The 8,417-nt window shown below is 46.6% G+C and overlaps 1 protein-coding gene across 3 annotated transcripts in view; it reads right to left on the reverse strand.

Annotated features, from left to right (window-relative positions):
* The window catches only part of PCDH11X (protocadherin 11 X-linked), a 438,322-nt gene extending 431,484 nt beyond the window's left edge, over positions 1-6,838 (reverse strand). For 2 of the 3 annotated variants that reach the window (XM_032123757.1, XM_032123756.1), the window contains exon 1: positions 6,336-6,838. The gene's annotated coding sequence lies outside the window, so the exon portion shown is untranslated. The remainder of the gene's footprint in view (positions 1-6,335) is intronic. The other variant, XM_032123758.1, reaches the window with a different exon arrangement.
* Between the last annotated feature and the right edge of the window lie 1,579 nt (positions 6,839-8,417).

Below are 8,417 nucleotides of genomic sequence, written 5' to 3' on the forward strand. Positions count from 1 at the left end.
GGGATTTTAAAGGAGTTTCTTGCTAAAAAAGTGTGGTTGATGGTGTTCTCCTAGATATATTGTATTTTTAAAAGACTTATATATGAAAGAGGGTGGGGGAAGACTGTGTGAATCCCAAAAACCTCATGATAGTTCATCATGATGACTGCTTTGTCACCTTCACTATTCCAGATTGATTACATAAAATTAAAATATACTTATTCCCCATTATCTAAGGACCCTTCTGTAACTTTCATTCCTCAGATTTCATTAATGCCATAAACAATTGCACATGTACAAGAGTATGTTTTTTTTTCCTGAAGTTTCTGGTGGAGTCATAGAAGATAAAGAAGTAATAACTGCCAATTCAGCTGCCACTTGGTCAGAGGACGAGGCCTCTGTAACAAACTAGGACAACAAAACTCTTGATTTACTTTATATATCCCATCTTCTTTCATAAGTCATAAAATTACAGGTCTCCTGAACACGAATTTGAAACAGAGATCTCTGGATGTACACTCATCTGACAAGCACTGAACTGATCTCTTGGAGGAGAGTCGCGATTACCAGAAGCTATTTCAAAACTCTTCACTGGAAACCATTCATTCTGGTAAAACCTCAAGTGAGGACAAGGCAGGGACATGAACAGAAAATGAATTTTACATATTCCTTTCCCAATTTTCATCCCAAAAATTATTACTGTGTTGCCTTGCACTCCAGATTTTGATTTACAACACATTGCCACGTACATTTTCCAAGGGTCAATTAAATGACTGACATAGTGAAGCCATTACTCCATTAAATGATAGCTTTAGTTTCATCTTTATATACTGCATATATTTATAAATTACTGAGAGCAACTATAATCTAAACAAACTACTATAGTGAGGCCCTAAATCATTTGAGTTCAGAGTTATATACGCACATTACAGTTCTAAGTCATCATCTGATGGAATTTCCAAACACCGGAGTTCCTCTGCACTTTTCTTTAGGGAATGCTATGGCACTCTCTGGCTATTTAACAAGTCTAGGTCTTTCATCAGAAACATCACACAAGTCCTAGGAAAATCTCCTTCCAGTTTGTGAATCCAACCTGCACCTTGACACAATGCCTCCTGTTGAAGCTACGCTCCATTTCAGGGAGAAAAATACCATCACACCTGAGGAAAACCAATGATCCAGGTAACCATGTGCCTGGCAGGACACACAGCTTCACACTTGTCAGGAGACAGGGAGATACAAACTTTCCTAACTACAAAAGCAATCAAAGAACCTGCAGAAATTACTAAACATGGGTTTAAATTATAACTTCCATTAGCAGAGATAAAACTCAGTCATGAAACTTCCTTTCTCAGGAGGATTATTAAACAAAATGTGACCTAATGAAATCTGAGTTACAGGCTAGCAGGAGGCAGTTGGCTTTTTTATGACTGTTCCCTATGCTCCATTTTATGGAATTTGCAGTTCAGCCATCCCCCAAGTATTTCATACTTTCCTCGGGGTGGGCATGTCTATGTCTTGTGCCAGGGAATACAGCTGGAAACACGAAAACATGTGGCTGCAGTGTGCCCACGTGTGAGAACACGTATCCAGCAGATCATAGATTTCCATACATATACGTTTATTTGTTTAACAAGATAGCACAGTTGGTTAAATGAAATATGCTGTGCATAAGCATTCCAAACTTGATTTTTTCCCCTTTAGCATGTATTTCTTGCTACTTCAGTAGACAGCATCGAGCGTACATAATTACTAATTAAATTCCTACAACAATAATAAAACTATGTCCTTAAGGATGTAACAGATAAACACTGATATGCAAACAGACTACATCACCAGTGACATCTTATTTCTAGACCAGCTTGGAGGGAAAAAATCCTCCCCAAAACAACCATATCACATCAAAGTAGAACACAAGGCAAGATGTTCCCCTGGCAGGAAGATGAAGCAGGCGAAGTTTCTGAGCACAGGGAACTGCCGTGTTAAAACCCCAAAGATGGCTTTTAAATACAGTGGGCTCTGCTTGTAATTTCACTATTGAACTTGGAAGTCTCCAGTGACTTCAACATTCATCTGTCTCTCTAACAACACATTTGGCTCTTTGATGATCTGGCTATGTAGGTTCCCTTTGCGACTTAAATTAAGGAAAACAACAGTCATTTAAAAAGAACTTCCTTGAAAAGTTAGTAAAGCATTTGCTGTTAAACTGGCTGAGTTCTGCCATCCCTACAAGCAAAATTCTTCTATAACAATGCCCTCAATACCACATGAACACGTAGAACTCCTGAAGGAGTGGCAGAAATTAAAGTATGTACGTAATGTAAGGCAAAAACAGTTATGGAAGGCCCTGCTCCACTAGGAATTTTTTCACAGATTGCAGGAAGATTTGGCTCAGGCCATGCTGGACCAAAAAGGCTAAATCTTGCATAATCTATGGGGAATTATACATTTTCGAAGAGTATCAGAAATAATTTCCAACAGGATTTTACTAAAGGCAATGACAACAGACTTCAAAGGAAAAGAATGCTTAATTGTGATACAGTTTCTTACTTACTGTCAAAACTACCATGATGTGATTGTATCCACAGACTAAATCCCACAGTGTTTTTATCTGTATTCCAATTTTCACATTAACTTCTCCTGGCATCATATTACTTGCCTGTGTATCTGCAAGGAGGATGAGTTTTCAAAGATCCAAGACAGTTCACGGTCACTGAAATGGTCACTGCTACTGCATCGCACTGGCAAAAGACAACTGCTACAAATTTCCTCAGTGAACTCATTGCAGAAAGAGGTAATTGGGACAGAAGAATATTAATCTCCCCTATGAATTTTTATGTAAATGGCAAACAATACTCATTTATTTCATCCAGTCCAAAATACTTGGAAAACAGGAAGCTGCATCTTGAACCTGCTCCTTGTACATTGGCATTACACTGCATGTGCAACTCTTCTCTTGGATCCACACGTATTTGTAATTCCAGCCTTGTAACTTCTAACCTGAAATATGCCCCAAGTTGTTATAAGCATTCACATCCTTTGCACAGATGAAGCAACTACTTCGTTGTGAGAAGATGGATATTTGAGTCAGGCAGGGATTGGAAAAGGCTTTTGGGTGCTTTAGAAAAAAGGATTCTACCATTGTTCCCACTGGCTGTCCATTGATGGGAAGCAGGATTACAGAGATGGCTGTTTCAGGTGGACAACCTGCCAAGGAGCTTTAGCAGCAGCATCCCCCAAAGGCTTCCAACACCTCGGTCAGACAACCAGCACTATTCAAAAGTGAATGGTTCTCTTTGGCTCATTGAAAGGAAAACTTCCCGGGTTACAATATAAGGTTTGGGGTTTATTGTTCTTGCAACTTAACCCTCAAAAGAACCCCCTGGAAGAGTGCCAAAGGCATTAGGTCTGATGCAGTGTGAAACTGAACCATTAGACTGAGATCTGACTAATTCCCGCTTTGAGCCAGTGCTGTTCTCCCTCAAGAAAAGTCCTCTTGCCTGCTTAACAATAGTTCACTCGTCAGGGCCCTTTAAAATCCAAGCAGTAAAATCACTCACAGGGCCCTTTAAAATCCAGACAGAAACACTCACCTGGATCCACAAGGGCCTTTTGAAAGGTTTGCTGGGTTTTTTTTCCCTTTTAACCTCTCAATTGTTCATACAGGTGTTGTTTTCTACTAAGCTTTCTATAAATTCAACTTAACAGTGCCAAATGCTATTAGACCTCATTGTTTAGGGTATCTTTTTTTCTTTTTACTGTATGAAGGTGACCAATTTAAGCCCGCCCTTAAAACTAGCTGTTAAATTCCTAAGCAAATGGATGTTCTAATGGAAAGGCTGACATACTCTTAACTTTGGGAGCATGAATGGCTCCACTGTGAGATTACTCAAGTCCACGTAGAATACAAATGCAATGCAGGACCACAGGTTCAGATCTTTGATCTCCTTTTTTGCAGAGGCTGTGATGTATAAAGCCAATTCCACTGTGCAGACAGTACTACACTGAATATAAATTATCCTTTAACTATAGTGAGGCTCACATTTAAAGAAATGCTGCAAGAATGAACAATGCAACCATGAAGTAGAGTTCTTCTGTAGCAAAAATACACACCAAGATCTGCATGGATAGCCATGGTTTCAAAGGACAAAATTTCTTCCACAGCTGTTATTTGATAAAAAATAGAGTTAAATCTGGAGTATTGGACATACAGAAGTACAGTTAAAGCACACTGCTTGCTCTTCCCATTAAAAAAGCGAGCTAGGAATACTTGCTTTATTGCTCAGATTAAGCATCGTTCCCCTAAGAGGCATGAAAAAAAGATTTTAAAATGTGGAAACCAACAGTCTCTACTGAATATGGCTTGAAATTTAAACATGCCTTTTCCAGATACCTCTTTAGAGGAAGAACCTTCTGCCTACTGAGCTAACACTAAGCTCCCTGGAGTTTAGCCATGAATATTCTAAACCTATCTCTTACAATTCACAAAAAGTTGTCTTTTGCCAAAATAAAATGCTTAAGAGGAATTCAATATGCTTACACTGCTTTTCTTCATCTTATTTAAAATAAGTGTTTCCGTCTCAACTTTATGCCAAATACACAGCAAGACAGAGACAGAGTTCTGGAAATGCTACCTGAGATTCTACACACAAATGGGGAAACAAATTCCTCCTGAGAACATCAGATATTCAGGGTTGGTTTGCTGTATGTAGATTTGCATCTAACCAACTCTTTTGCGCTTACAGATAGGCACTGTTGAAGATTCTCACATCAATTACAACTTAGGTGGTGCTCAGCCATGGTGCATCCAGCGCTCTGGGATGTTTCTCTACACACCAACTTTTGTTTGTGTGTGTGTGGAATGTTAGTAAATAAATAAATAAATAAATAACTTTGGTCCTTATCTTACCTTTTTTGACCTGTGCAATCTAGCGGATCAATGCTACTTCCACTGCAGACCAGCACAAAGTTAAAATTTATCTTTCACTTAATCTTTTTGTTGTCTTTAGGCTTCCCTTCAGTAAGGCTTGAAGAAGGTGCTCTTTGCGGCTCAGTTCTCTATGCCAGAATATATCAGAGCACAAAAAGAATGCAAGGGTGAGCTGATAGTATCTACTGTCCTCTGCTCTGCTTCGGTTCAATAAACTTGAACATCTTCTCCCCTCCTTTGCCTATTGAGATAAGCAGCAACAATTACTCAAAATGTATTATCAACTCAAGCTCAAAAAGGCAGGATCAGCTGAGCCGACTGCATCTCTCCCAACCTCAGTTTCCTGCAGTGTCTGAGAGGGGCAAATAGGTCCCTGTTTGCCTTTTGCCATGCACCTCACAGCTACTTCTTACAGGCAACTACACCCAGGCTGCAAAAGGAGAGTGAGATAAATCCTTTGCCTTCCACATCGCCTGCAAGGTTTCTGCCTGTAGCCAGCAGGCTGCAAGCTCTGTACCACGATGACAAAAGTCAGAAACGAACCATCCTTCCTTTCCCCACACGATCACATTCTCTCCTTGTCATTCTCTGTTCTGCTCTCTCCTTGCCTTTCTGTGGTCTCCATAGCTGAAACCAAGAATTCACTGGGCATCACTGCAATGCCTCTAACCAATTCTAACTGTATCCAGAGCTTGAGTCAGTTAAAACACATTTCAGCTTCATCTGGTTTTTATCCCATTCCAGTACTCCATATACACATCAACTTTAAGCTTACAGACATCTCTTCATGGTTCAAGAAAATCCTTCAATCAAAGAACTTCATTTACAATCCAGCATAGTTTTTGCTTTCTCTGCTCTCCACAGCAGCCTGGCATTTTGATGCAATCCGCATTTAATGCAATCTCCATTACAGGATTACGATCACATCAATAAAATGTTCCATATGTTTTTTTGGGGTTCTTTTTCGCATCCCTCACCCTCTCTCATTAATAGCAGGCACTATATCTGCAAAAAAACAACAAATCAAACAGGCTGATGGGATGCTCTAGGGAGGTAGCGGGGGGTACACATACAACAAAATGCAGCAGCCAATGCAAACTGCCCATCAGAGACTGAGCCCGCGGATCTCCTCATTCGTGAGCTAGGCGAGTTGCTCACTGTCCGCGCCGCGAGCACACATCCTCACCGCGCTGTGTTACCAGGCTAAAAATAAATACAGCTCTTGCAATCACTTGTGAGCTCCGTGTACTTTTCACAGGAGCAGACTTTCATTTTACTTGATCGGTTCCAACCTATCCATACTGTTCTGGATGAACCGCTGATGCTCTTCTTCCAAGGGTGGGGGAGGGAGGGGGGGGAATGCTGGACAAAAGATACCATATAAAAGGATACCAAAATCCTCCTTTTCCCCAAGCCCCCTTCTTACCTTCAGTGCCTTCTCTGCACAAGATGCCAATCTAAACGGGCTCCTCAGCACATCATCAAGGCGTTTTAGAGTACCGAAGGCTGCCCCAGTGCATGGAAGTTAGATCGCTTTGCAACAGCAAATCCTCGATCCAAAGCACCAGCCGCTTCTTCCCATGCAGTGTGCCGAGCACGAATCACACTCGACTTCCACATAGGGAATAAAATTGCAAAAGAAAGGGGGAAAAAGAAAAGGTATCCTAACTTTTAGGTAGCCTGAGTTTGTTTTATTTCTGTTGGGTTTAGTCAATTATCTGCTTTTGCAGCCGCGAGACGATGGAAAGGCAATCGCGCCCTGGAAGCCCCGCACCAGTCCGCAGAGGTCCGGCCGCGTAACCCAAGTTGCGCGGAGAGACTCTGAACTCGGTGCGGCTCCGCAGCGCAGCCCGGCAGCTCTTCCCTCGCCGGGCGGCTGCGGGCACCGGAGCGCGGGGTCCCCCCGCGGGGCAGCCGCCGCCGCTGGGCGCTCGCCCGGCCCCCGGCGGGGCTGGCCCGGTGCCGGCCCGGCTGGCCCTGGGGCGCGGGCTGCGCTGCCGGCGGCGCCCCGGAGCCCGCGCTGTCCCGGCGGCGGCGGCGGCGGCGGCTCCGGCTCGGCTCTGCCGCGGCCGCCCGCGCCCCGCTCTGCCGCTGCCAGCCGGCCCTCCCCGCGGCTGACATCAGCGCCAGGAGGAGGAGCGACGCCGGGGACGCGAATAGCCGGGCCGAGGGGGGTTCCCCCTCCCGGAGCCGCCCTGCTCGCTCCTCTCGGAGATTCCCCCGAAAGCGGCGGCGTGGCCGCTCCGCCGCCTCGCCGGGGGGCGGCCCCAGTCCCCTCCGGCGCCCCCCGCCCTCCGGTACTGCCCGGCGGGGGAGAAGGCAGGGGAGAAGCGGGCAGAATCGGCACTCAGGGCCGGAGCGAGACCGGAGCGGGGCGCGGCGCTCGCAGCCCTGCTTCCCTCCGCCGGGCTCCCCGCCTGCACAAGCGCCGCGGCGGGGAACAAGGGGGGATATGAGGGATCAGCCCCCGGCCCCTCGGCCTAGCCCCGGCTGGGAGAGCGCCCGTGCCCGCGGAGGAGCCGCCACCTCCGGGTCCGCCGCCCGCCCTCCAAACCCGGCAGTGCGGCGGTGCCCGCTCCGACCGCCCCCGCCGCAGCCCGGGATGGGAGCGGAGCAGCCGCCGGCCGATCCGCGCTCCCGCTGCGGAACGGGCGCCGCGCAGAGGCTTCGAGCGGGGGGCGGCGGGGGGACAGCGCCCGGAGCTGAGCGGAGCCTTCCCGGCGGCGCGGCTGGGTGCCCGGGCTCGGGGGATGTTGGGTGCCCGGGCTCGGGGGGTGTTGGGTGTGCGGGGCTCTGTTGGCAGCGTGGGGCGGGCGTCCCGCACGGTTCGGCGGCTCCTTTTTAAGAGGGAGACGCGATCGGGGGGCTCCAGAACGGCGGTGGGGACGCAGCCGCCGGCGGGGACCCGCTGCCGAGGGGAGCAGCGCCGGCCTCGGGTCGCCCCCGGGCGGTTTCCAGTGTCCGTCGGGCCGGGCTGTCCCGCCCGAGGCGGACCCCCCCTCCCCGGGAGGGCCAGCGTTGGGGTCGGGGGGTCCGCCCGGGGGGCGATGCCCGGGTCGATGCAGCCGGGGGTGGGGACTGGTGGCCGTGTATAGTCAGCTCAGTCTGGTTGCAGGCACAGTGAGGTTGTGGTGGTGAGTTCAGCTTGCGTGAAAATACAGTTTAATTAATAGTTAATTTGTGGTGTTGATTTTAATAATTTGAGTATCTTGTATTATTTGCAGTATTTTGCCAGATGCCTGCAGTAGGCACTTCTCAGTGAACACAATAATTATTTGTAAATAACTGAGCATTTTTTCTGTACTTGGTGACAAGACAGTTTTAAACTCTTCTGATGAAGACATTGCACTTACCCTAACAGCACACATTTTTCATGTGTCCTTTAAAAATAGTACGAAAATGTCTGTGAAAGCCTTATTTTGCCTTCTTCACTGTAGCAAGGTGTAGGTGATGCCTCACTTTTATCGCTAAGTATAGTTTAAGCACCAGAATTTCTCTGAAATAAAGG

This window comes from Corvus moneduloides, chromosome 14 (genome assembly GCF_009650955.1).
Source record: "Corvus moneduloides isolate bCorMon1 chromosome 14, bCorMon1.pri, whole genome shotgun sequence".
NCBI classification, from domain to species: Eukaryota; Metazoa; Chordata; class Aves; order Passeriformes; family Corvidae; genus Corvus; species Corvus moneduloides.